Source organism: Stegodyphus dumicola, chromosome 11 (genome assembly GCF_044657685.1).
Source record: "Stegodyphus dumicola isolate Sdum_Otavi_A_Nest chromosome 11, ASM4465768v1".
In the NCBI taxonomy this organism is placed as follows: domain Eukaryota; kingdom Metazoa; phylum Arthropoda; class Arachnida; order Araneae; family Eresidae; genus Stegodyphus; species Stegodyphus dumicola.
Genome location: NC_140778.1, coordinates 52053820 through 52066477, shown reverse-complemented (window position 1 = coordinate 52066477; position 12658 = coordinate 52053820).

The following is a 12658-nucleotide window of genomic DNA, read 5'->3' as shown; positions in this document are numbered from 1 at the left end:
ACTGGTGAGTAAAGCTTTTTATGACCATTGTGTGAGCAGATTTGGAGTGCCACAGTGTATTGTAACTGACCAAGGTCGCCAGTTTACCTCCCAAATGTTTAAAAATCTTGCTGCTATTTGTGGTGCTAAACTTCTGCATACAACGCCCTATCATCCCCAATGTAATGGGAAAATAGAGCGCTTTCATAGGACACTAAAGGCTGCAATATAAGCTCACAATAATGTAAAATGGAGTGATATGCTACCCACTATTTTGTTGGGTTTAAGAGGTGCTATCAGAGATGGTACAAACTATTCTGTTGCTCAAATAGTATATGGTACCAATATCAGGCTTCCTGGTGAATTTTTTGAAAAACCCAGTGTCCACGTTGAACCTGACACATTTGTGTACAATCTTCAGCAGCAGATGGCCCTAGTAAAGCCAATGAAGTCTGCAGATACATGTCAATCTTATCAAAAAGGTTTTGTACATAGAGATTTAAGGACCTGTACTCATGTGTTCGTAAGAGTTGATCGGGTGAAAAAACCACTAGAGCCTGCATATGATGGCCCATTTCCTGTAGTAGAAAGACATGATAAGTATTATTCTGTGCATATTAAAGGAAAAGATGTTAACATCTCTATTGATAGGCTGAAACCTGCTTACCTTATGAATGCAGATAGCATGCCAGAGCTACCGAATCAGCTTCTTGACGACGATGTCAATGGTGGATCCTCAAAGGAAATGTATCATAGTAATTTCCCAACAAACACTCGTTGTGGTAGAGAAATAAAACTTCCTGTTAGGTTTCGAACTTAAAACTAAATCACAACTCTTATTTCTTGTTACTGCAAATATTATTATTCATTATCTACTTCCCCAATTAGTGCTAATGTCATATCGTATTTATCTCCTTCACAATAATGTATACTGATTTTATAATTTCTAATTTATGTATCTTCTGTAATATACCAGAGTCGTAGTGGTGTAGATATTGAGCAATATATTACTGTTCATGAATATATTCAGATATACTTTCCATATTGTTTTTACTGTTCTAGAAATTTTTGCTTCAAATTCTATATGCATGTATTAGCTGTAAGGGTTGGTATTATTGTGTTTTGGAATACAGTGTGTTTTTGCTTAGGCATAACATCTGCATTACCTCCTTAGAAGCTATCTTATAAAATACAATTATTGTTTCAGTTAGAATATTTCAGTGCTATATAGTGTATTTATTACACATATATCTATGTATTATGAGATATGTCTTTTTCACTAATTTGTTAATGTTAGATTGCAGTATTGAAAATTAAGAATTTGAGCTGTATGTAAATAAGTAGTATTCTAATCATGTTGGTATTAGGCATATATGAGCTTTAGAGCAAATATAATTTCTATCCAGCTGCAGTTTAATGCAGTACTAATACCTGTTTTTCAGAAAACTAATAATTTTCAAAGAATATTAGTTGCTAAGGTGTATCTTCAGGACAGTGTTGCATTGAGTCAGTCAGGAGTGAGTAAAATAAGAAAAGTGCATTTGGTGTTTTAAATACCTGCTATGAAATGTGAAAATTTTAGTAATACTGATCAGATTTTCATTGGTGTTAACTATTTTCATGTCACTGAAAGCATGTCATTGAATTGTTCAGTTAAGCCCAGATATGGAGTATGTATGTATATATTAACTTTGAGATATAATAATCAAATGTATAATGAATGTATAGAATATTGAATGTGGTATCTACAATTATGTGGATTTCCAGCATGGAACAAAAAAGATTAGTGATATATCTTGAAGTTCCAGCTACCTTAATTATTATTTGTATTTTAATTTGCTATAACCTTACAATTCAGAACCAGATGCAAGCTTAGAAATTGATTCTTTTATACGTGAAGTGCATTTTGATCATGAGATGTAGTGATCACGTTATAACGTTGCGCGCCTCCAACTTGCACGCAGCCAAGGGGTGACAGTGAAAACAGGATAAAACACAGAGTCTTGTAAAGGGTTTAAGTCCCTTTTTATTCAACGTAATAAATTACAATTGCGTGCTCTTGACGCTTACAGACGGCACCAACTCGGCGGTCAAATAAAAATAATAAGTTGAAAAGAACTTAAAGACAAGACTCTAACTACGAGGCTCTCTAAAATAACTAACTCACCGCGTTTTACAACACCGCTGCTAATTCAGCAGACTTGAAGCTCGCTTGAACGATTAACACTACTTCCCGCCAAGCATATAGGCCGAAACGCGGGGTTCTTCAATTTCTCGCTAACTACCTCCGCGCTCGTGAAGTAAGCATATCACACACCGAACTCGTTTCCTTCTATTTAAATCAGAATACTTCCGCTGATAATTTGAATCCTTGCGCGTTCTACTAAAATTTACATATTCTGGCATTGGCAGTTCCAGGGGAAAGTAAGGCTTGACAGGAAAGATAGTTTAATCTTAAAATAAATGTTAGTTAAAATAAATATAAACCCTACATTTGCCGCTGCCAGAATTTGGAAAACTTGGAAGCAGGTCCTACAAACGACCTGTTGTAAGTTTCTCTAATTCTGAACTAACTGGCGAGAACCTCGTTTACACAAAAAAATCTTATGTAACAAATTGTATCTAAAATTTTGTTGATCCTTATAAAGCTCTCTTCTTACAGCAACTTTTCCTGGACTTCATCAATCAATCTTGGTCTTTCCTTCCAGCATCTGGAAGGAATAAGTATCAGTATCTTTCTACATACATTATAATTTACACTTTCTTGACACAATAAATTTTTGTTTTTAAACGATTCGTTTTTCTTAGTTATTGCTTACTTCACATTCATTCAATTTTTCAAGCATTAATTTAACTTTACCCTGGCTCTCCACCGTGTGTGGTGTCAAACGGGAATATTCGTGTTTTAGTCTTACAACACTTCCCCTAACCACCGTGATTTGTTAGAATTCAACGACCAAATAGACACACCTTACTCGACATTCTACAACTCAATGAGCTACTTTAATATTCTTAAAAATTCAAATGTAGGTGGAGAACCCTACAAAACACATTCATTCTAACTTCCCCCTCATTCATCTTTAAACATGCAGGCTTTCGCTCTAAAGCATGACTTTATCTACAGTTTAATACTTAAATTTTGAATTCATTCCTTTTGAGCATTTTACTTTTAGCATCTAAAATTTTATGCTTCTAGACTAAATTCTACTTTTACATAACATTCAAGTATTTAAGTACATTTACAAAATTTTAATACATATAATTTTTACAATTTACCATAAAATGAATAATAGAAAATAAATTTTTACTTTACTCATTCTTCGCCAAGCTGGCGGCACTGAAACTAAAATTCTTATTAATACAAGAATACGACGTTATTCTTATCTTCGGCCAAATTTTGGCGTTAACATAACAGAATTAGTCTTTCGACCAACAGAAGATGCTTGTTCTTAGCTTTTATACTTAAATATATAATACTTTTGCCTTAGCTAACTAAAGTAAAACAAAACTAAGTCTCAACCGAGACATATTGACTTTCGTCAAAGCATAGAACTTCGTACTTATGCATAACATTTCGGAACAAAAGAGAAAAAAAAATTATAGAAAGTTTTAACTTATCTTTGAGTTTTCGATGCTTGAAACTCCGTCATTCGTTTTTGGCAAAATTGTTCCCAAGTTAGAGGTTTCATGGATGTTAATCTTCTCCTTACTGCCCTCCGAGTGTCGTCCACCTGACTTTTTCTTTCGCGTCCTCTACATGCTGGCCTCTTGGCGGAGTAATCGTCTGGTTGCTGGCCTTTCCGTTTCTCCCTGGGACGGCTGGTCTTGACGTCCTCCGGTCTGGAGTCCTTCTTGAATTTCTTCTGTTCCTCGTATTTTTGTGCCTCCTGTTGTCGTTTCAGTTTCCGGAACGGCGGCCTTGCTGGCACCTGACTCTGTGGCCGTGTGCGCGTTCTCCTTGATGTATAATTTCTCCTGCGATCCGTTGTAGGTGTTGTTTTCCTCTTTACCACGGTTTCTTTACGCGGTGCATCTGTATTCTTGTTTTTCTTAAACGCTGGAGTTTGAGTTATTTTTTCTTTTTGATACCGACGTCCGGGTTGTAGAAGGGCTAGGTCTCTCTTCAGTTCTCTGCTTCTTGGGTGGTGGAATAGTTGTTGTTATTTCTGGACCTTCTACTTCGTTTAGACTTGAGCCCTGCAAGAAACTTTTAAGGATTTCAAAATCATTTGGATTATAGTATTTTTTCACCTGGTCGGGGACTTGCTTTACAGATCTCCCCTCTCTCGTTCTTAAGATATAATACTACTCCTTTGATTTCCTGAATTACATAGGGGCCTTCAAACTTTGGAGCTAGCTTTGCCATAAAATTGTCTGGGGCACTTGATAAAGAAAATTTCCGCTTCAATACTTTATCCCCAACTTTAAAATCTGCTTCACGGCGTTTTCTATCGTAATATAGTTTCTGCCTATTTCTTGCCGTATCCGAGGTTTTAAGCGCCTGATCAATCAACTTTTGCACATCTTTTTGTTTAAACTCCTGCTCTCTTTGTTGCACAAAGAATAATTTATCTAAAGGCGTAATTAATTTTCGGCCTAAGAATAATTCTGCTGGAGTTTTTTCCGTAGTATCATGATGTGCCGTTCTTAACCCATCAACGAGCCCGCCTCTCGGAACGAAATGATTTTAAAACGGCCGCGTTGTCAGACAACAAACCCCTCCAAAAAAATCGCTTTCGTTTTCTGAAATCTCTCTAAGATGGCCCAGCCTAAGGCAGTATGTTTGCTTCCCCTTAGTGTGATGGATAAGCCATAAAATTGCCTCCCCGGTATTGAATGGCTTGCGTTTTGTTTCGTCTCCCTCCTCTTTCTTTGTACTAGTAGCCTGTGAACTTGTTTCTTTTAACATGTAACGGCCGAATTTTCCGAAATCTTTTTAGAATTTTATCTTCCAAGCTTGTAAATTTTCAATTATTCGACATGTTTTATTGGGCAGTATTTTAAGAAAGATCATTATTTATTTTGTTACACAATTTTTTACTATTTACTAATCTATTTTATTTGATTTTAGTAGGCCAATTTATTTTTGGAAATTAAATTTTAATCCATTCTTTTACCGACTGTTTTCATCACATTATAAGACCATATATATTTACGATAAGAGTACAATATTTATCAGGAATGTTTGGAAAATTTGGCATACGGATTTATATTTTAGCGTTGAATTTTTTCCACAAGTTGTTCGTTAACAGTCGAGCTCATCCTCGTAAACGCTTGATCTTTTCAGCATGGAAATGGCAAGCAATAATCTTCCTAATATTTATCGGGATTTTATAGCAATTTCTAGAATTTTGGCGGTTTTCTACAAATATTTTGGAATTTAAAGCAAAAAATGTATTCCTTCGTTGATTTGAGAGATCGCATTTCGAATTTAAATGGAAGTTTAAATGAATTTGATACAATCTTAGCACAGACTAGAAGAATTATTTCTCTGTGTTGGATGGATTTTTCTCACTTTTCTGCATTTGATAGATTAAATGCATAAAGCAGACACGCACAAATAGAATTTAAATAAATTTATTTAAATAAATTTCTATTTTCATTTAAAATTTGTCATTATTAGCACCTCCCGCAGTTTTATGCAATCATAGGATTTTCCGAATTCTATTAGGTCGTTAACATAATTTCAAGGCCGAATAGAAAAGTGATAATATGGAAAGACTATGTCTTAAGTACCAATAGCCAAGTATTTGTAATTAAATAAAAATAAATATTGAATACCAGCCGCTTTTTTATTTATTTTTAGTCATATAACGAAAGATAAACAAGAATACTATTACATCTAAGAATTATTAAGTAAATTATTTTGCTAATGTTATATGAATGATGAAACACGGTAAAAATGTTTTAATGATTGAATTCACCGTTAAAAATCAAACAAACCCCAAAATTCCTTTTTCCCAAAACTTCGTAAAATGTTTTGATTAAATATGATTTGAATAAGTTTTCCAATTCTGTTTTTTGAGTGATATAAATGAGGATATAAATATTATTAAATTAGGATATAAATAACAGGATATAAATTATTATTAGTAATAATTTTTGTATTATAACTTAACAGAATATCGTTTACCGTTAAAAATTATATCTAAAAGAAGTAATTTTTGTAAAAGAATAAAAAATATAATTAACCGTTCAATTTTGTCCTCTATGCATCTATTTATATAAAAAAAGAAATCTGGCTAGGGAATTTACGACTTGTATATGAACTAAAAAATTGGTATTTTGACAAAACTTCTCAGAGCATAAAAAGCGTATATTCTGTGATATTAGTGTATTAATCATACTTCTGTATCCGTAAATGCAGTTTATAATTTCCAGCATAAGTATCATAATGGATTTTATTAAAACGACGAAAACTGAATGCATTATCAAAGTACGGCTCTTTATCCCGTTAAGTATTGCTTGGGTCGTAACCAACACGAGTTTTATTTTTGAAATATTATTCCAAATAAAACAGGAAGCGTTAAACTACATGCATTTTAAACAGTTTTACTGTTTTATATGCATACAAATGTTAAGTAGATTTAAATTGTACTTCAGTTCTGAAACTTTTGCGGTATTATTTTTAGAACAGATCAAGGACTTTAAAAAACAAGTACATTTTAGTAATATGCAACGTTAATGATATAGTTCAAATGTTATTGAACAACTGTACGATTTGTAACTGGCACTGGAAGAAGCAAAATTTATCTACAACTTTCCCTTTCTTCTCAAATTCGTCTGATTAGCAAGGATTGAATAGATAATTGTAAACGTCTTTGCTAAAAGTAATAATAATCGGGAAGAATCCTTTCTACCCCTGCCTCCTGGGAAAAGAAAAACGACTTGGAAGGGAACCTGACCTCCGCAGGCTAACTGACATTAAGGTCTCCAAAGACTATTTCTAGTCAATAGAGTTTTTTCATTGTAGAAATACTCATTATCTAGAGCTATCTTTTTTTTCTAGCCATTGTAAGCTACAGATATAGTGGGAAAAAATTCTCATTTTACATAATTTTCGGATAATTACATTTTACGTTAAATAATTTTAGATTTTGATTAACGCAATCGATGAATATGGCAGAATAATAGTTGTTGTAAACATTTTAAATTTCAACGTTTTTTTAAGTAAAGATTTCAAGTAAACCAAACCAAAGATTATTAAATTAGTCTTATAATGTTTACTGTTTGGTTTTCAGTGTTCTGAATTTGCATTTTAAAAACATAATTTAAATAATCTTTCTTTACGCTAGTCGCTTTTAAAATGTTTACCTATGTAAACACTTACTAATCTTTAATGTAGCAACTTTGTATGTACTTAACGAAAGACTTAGAGGAATTTATAAAGAAAACTAGTTCACATGGAAAAAATCACGAAATCTTCCTTACAGCCAACGTATTGACCAGAAACCAAAACCAGGTCAAAATACTTATGATCATCTCTTTTATCCACATAGCCATTGGTAAACTTTTCAAACTTATACTTGTTCTTATTGCAGTTATAAACAGAAATGTGAACACTCAGATACTGCGCTTGTTAAAGTTAGTACAGTCTGCGGCTGATTCTATATCTGCCGAGGTGTTTTCGAAAAAAACTTGAAAGATAATAAATTATGTTACCTGCTGAGTCATCGAAATATTATATATTTGTTTATTGAAACTGAAAATTTTATAATTTTCTAAAAACTGCAATAGAATTATTGCATTGAGTAATCTTCAGTGTGATGTAATTAGTGTCCTAAATATAAAAGTATGTAAAAATCAAATTGGAAATTGCAGCAAATCAGTCCCTAGAAATATGCTATGCCTGTATTAATCTAGTAGCAATCAATTATTCATGAACATTATAGTATGCATGCCATATAACAATTTGTCAGCAGTACAGGAAACAATTTCGATATGCGTGCCTTTTCTTTTAACATAGTTTTTCTCTCGTTACTTTTAAGATAAACATGTAACTTGAAATAGTTTTTCTTCCTCCAGCTTTCACTTATTTACTTCTTAAAATATCTCCACTAAAATCAGAGTGATATTATCAACGATTTTTCTTTATTATATAAATATAAAATTCATCTTTTATTATATAAATAATTGAAATGCTTAAATTTGACATTCTAATAAATATTTTATAGTAACTCTCTGAAAAATTTAACTTCTTTTAAAATGTATGAAAATGAATTAAGTCGTGTATTTTTTCCAGTCTTAATGATAATAAAATTTTAGAATCATCAGTTATATAACCGTATTGATTATGAGAAATTATCTCATTCTTCTTTGAGCTGGAAATTGCTCAATGGAGCTTCTTCCAGCTAGAATTTAAACTCGGGGTGTAAGTGATAGTAGATCGGACTAACAGTCGGAATGCCTGTGGTGCGTATTCCGCTGATAGGATAACGGATGGATGTTTCGTGTTTTTTTTTTTTTTTTTCCTCGTAAAAACGCTATGTCTCTTCAATGGCACCCCAACGAAAACATGTCAGACGATAATTCGTTAACACATGAATTATTCCGACAGTGCCTCGTGCTTCTTCTCTCTCGCCCTTTAAATGAAACAAATAATAAAGGAATTATGTCATTCTCACTATCTTGTTATAAATGCAAATCCTTCCAGCTAGAATTTGGAAGACCTCCTTATTAGAAGCACAATGAGGGCACTGCTGAATTTTCGCATTTCTTGCTTCGAAAAAAATCCAATGTCTCTGCATGGTATCTTTCTGTTTGTGCAGCATTCGAAATTATTCCGCTTTCGCAAATTTTTCAAATTTACTTTTTCTTGTATCGTTTTTCCATTTTTCGTATATTGATAGGTGAAACAATGCAGATTTCTGTCTATTTTCTTAAGTTTTCGTGTCGGCAGAAAAATATACTGTCGCATTTAAAATTGGTTTTAATGCTGAAAATGATTTGATTGTTTGGTTCTATTTTTCCTTTTTCTTCCTTTAAAGATTTATTTTTCTTCCATATACTTATTTATTTATTACATTTTAATCTAATAGTCTCCCAAAAACTAAAGCGATAAAAAAGTTCTTTGATTTCAAGATAAAAGAAACTTTCATTATGCTTAAATACATCTTTCCAGATGTTTGTCTTTTACTCACTGAGAGTCAATGCTTCTTGAAGATGTCGATTCATGAATTTCTTCAGCAATCTTTCACCAGTAGGATTTATTTTCTTCTTTCACCTACTGATACTATGTGATTCTATATCTGTATATGTATGTGTGTGAGTGTGTCTAATGGTTTAATTGATATATATATGTCATCAATGATATATATATATAATCAATGATATATATATGCATTCATATTTTAGCATATGTATATATTAGAATGCATATATATATTTCATTTTCTAATTTCATTACACAAAAATTTTATACCTTAGGGAGTATATCTTTTATAGCAGATTTTGGGAATGCTTGAATTTTGAGTGAACAGGAAAGTCAAGATTTCTACTACTTTACCCCGTTCAGTGCTTTCTCTTTTACTAAGGAATTAACATCATAGGAGGACTGTTTCTGCCCAAGTGTTCGGCTTTTGTGGGAACAGTTAGGGGAAACCGGAAAAGCAAGAAATAATTTTTTATTCATGAATCGACATCTTCAAGAAGCATTGACTCTCAGTGAGTAAAAGACAAACATCTGGAAAGATGTATTTAAGCATAAAATGGTTTTCGAATGCAAATAACATTAATTTAGAGAACTTTTTGTGGATGCAATATATAATATTGAGATAAAAGTATTAAGTAAGTAAAAGAGGGCGATGTAGAGTGATTTCACTGTTCGACTATTCGATACACTATTCGACTATGTTAGAGAAAGGCCTCAAACATAGTGCTGTCGGCTCTGCGTTTAGATTTGCTAAATTTACTAAAGCACACGATATCTATCTAGAGATATTCTACTTCCGACGAGCTTTCTAAGAAACACTTACAAGCATTTAGTTTACATGTTGAGAAAAATCATAAAAATTCCATGCAGTTGATCTATTTCGTCGCTGAAAATAGAAGCCAAGAAGAATCGATAGTGTTCTCTGGCTTCAGGCACCTAGATTTTTCACTTTGAATTTGAAACTAGAAATATAATTACAAATGTCTCTACTAGGGAAGATCAAAATTCATTATTTTTTCACACATGTAAAATCTGGTTAAATACGTTTTCTCGTTTATAAATTACAGAAGATTTTTCAATAATTCTTGATATTTTAAAGGAAACTTTTGACATATTTGTTTCCTGTAACAGGTCTAAATAATCATTCATTACAGCCACACTAATTTTAACGATCTAAAAATTAACAAATGAGTTGAACTCTTTCATAATTATAATAAAAAACTTAATTTGGGTTTAAGATTACCTCAGAAGTGAATTTTTTTCTATTTCTTAATTTAGATGCCTTACAATCCAACAGTTATTTCCCCTATTAAAATACGGCCATATTAGTGGCCGGTAAATACTGGTAGTTCGACTTAGATTTACACCCTGACGAATGAATACGATGGCTGAATGGTATTTTCCCATGTTTTTTCCTATGTATAACATGAATATGAGACTTTTCTCGTTAAAAAGTCCTCTACGAAGGCATCTCTTTCCTTAAAAGCAGATAGTCCTCGTGTGTTTTGCTGTATTCAAGTAATCCTAACCTCCAAACTACGGCACCTGTCACACTAAATCAATATAAAAGGTTTCTAAACAAGATTTTTAATCGGTCTGCGGGCCCCAGTGGCCAAGCGCTAGAACTGGTAATCCTAAATAAGTTCAAATCCTGGTGAACACGCTTGTTCGGTGAAAGTTTTCTACGTTCAGTGTGAAGGAAATCTAGTTTTCCTTAGAAAGTCCTCCCTGATAGTTTCCGTCCTCTTGCGCAGATGCCAATTCCATTAAATTTTCTGCATTAAACACAATTGTAATTCTTTCTTTTTAAAGAAATCTCGGGGGAAATAATCGTAAACATCAGATTCAATGCGATTATGAATTATTATTTTAAAGTAGTTAACATTTTGAGTGGGAAAAGCATTTTTAATACGCTCATAAACAACCTCTCCTCTAAATTGGCATCAAACTGTGTCGATTTCTACAACAATCTATATAAATACGTTTCCAAAAAATTCTGCTTAAATATTAAAAGTTGTATTTGTAGAGCATTTATTAGTTAGATTTGTGACTACCTACTCAACTTTTGGTTTTCATAACCTATAAGGTATTTTCTCCCGCCTTCTTAGCATACCTTCGTGGTGTAATGGTCAGCACGCACGGCGTGTATTCGAGAGGTTGGTGGTTCGACTCCCGGCGAAGGCATTGCTCCTATTTCACATGTCCTGTTTCGAAATAACCTAATGTTTCTATAGTGGCACCCAAAACAAAAAAGGTGGTGGATGATGATTCTCCGCCGCAAGGATTTGGCGATTCGGTCCCCTAATCCCCAGTCGCCCTTTAAAAGGGGGAGTATATACGGTATTTTCTCCCGCCCTTTTAGCATGCCTTCGTGGTCTCAGTACGCTCGGCGCGCATTCGAGATGTCCGTGGTTCGCGTCCCGGGTAAGGCATTGCTCATTTTTCATGTCTCTTGCTATTAAAAAAAATGTAATGTCTCTACAAACCTTCCATTCATCAGAATAGTAATAAAATTATGAAGCATAGGGGGTAGAGGGGAAAAAGGAATTTAAAAAAAAAGATTATTTTTACAAAATGACTCAAAATTTCTTGAGACAGTATAAGTAGTTATATAACTCAAATAATTAAATATTTGACCTCTTAATTTTACCAGTATTTCTGTATAGAAATAATTAACATAATTAAATATCTTTAATGAGATCATAGACAGTGGAGCACATCGAGTGAGCTTTACAATATTTTCAAAAGCAGCCACTTTGACAAATGAACAGAACTGTTGGGAATCGCTTATGAATGTCACTTACACGTTTCATAATGCCAAGAATGTTATAAAAATAACGGTTATGATATATCAACAACTTACCGATCTTTCCAAAGTGCTTAAAAATAGAGCTGTTCCAAAAATTGTATTCAGTTCATTCACGGTGTTTAATCAAAAGCTCGTCGTCGATTTTTGAACTACTTATCGATAAGCTATTGAATTCAAATTTTGTACACACACCGTTTACGGATGATAATAATTCGATTTAGAGTTTTTAAAATTTAATGTCGAAGAAATTTTTTGCGCATATTTCCATTTAAGAATAAACTAAAAATCTCAAAATTTTTAAGTTTGCATCATTTTACAGAGCGTAAAATGGCTTTTGAAATAAAATTTGCATGAAATTCGTAACCTAATTTCTGATTTTGGGGCGAATTTTGTTTTAAATTTATAATCTTTTCGATTATTTGAGGTAAAAGGGTACTTGGAAGTAAAAGACTGAACCAATAGTATTAATAATAATAATAATTTATCGCATAGATTAATGGTAATAAGAGATTACTTAATAGCTTCTTTGCTAAATTCTTGTACAGTTTTATAAGAAGAATCATAGGTTCTTAAATTACGAAATCAAATAATTGAATGGCATTGTCAGATGCATAATATTTATAAATTTATCAAGACAGCCTCACGTTTTTGTTATTCGTGATATAAATTTGTAGATAAATTTCTTAAAGAGAATTATTTAAATTCGTATTCCCATTAAA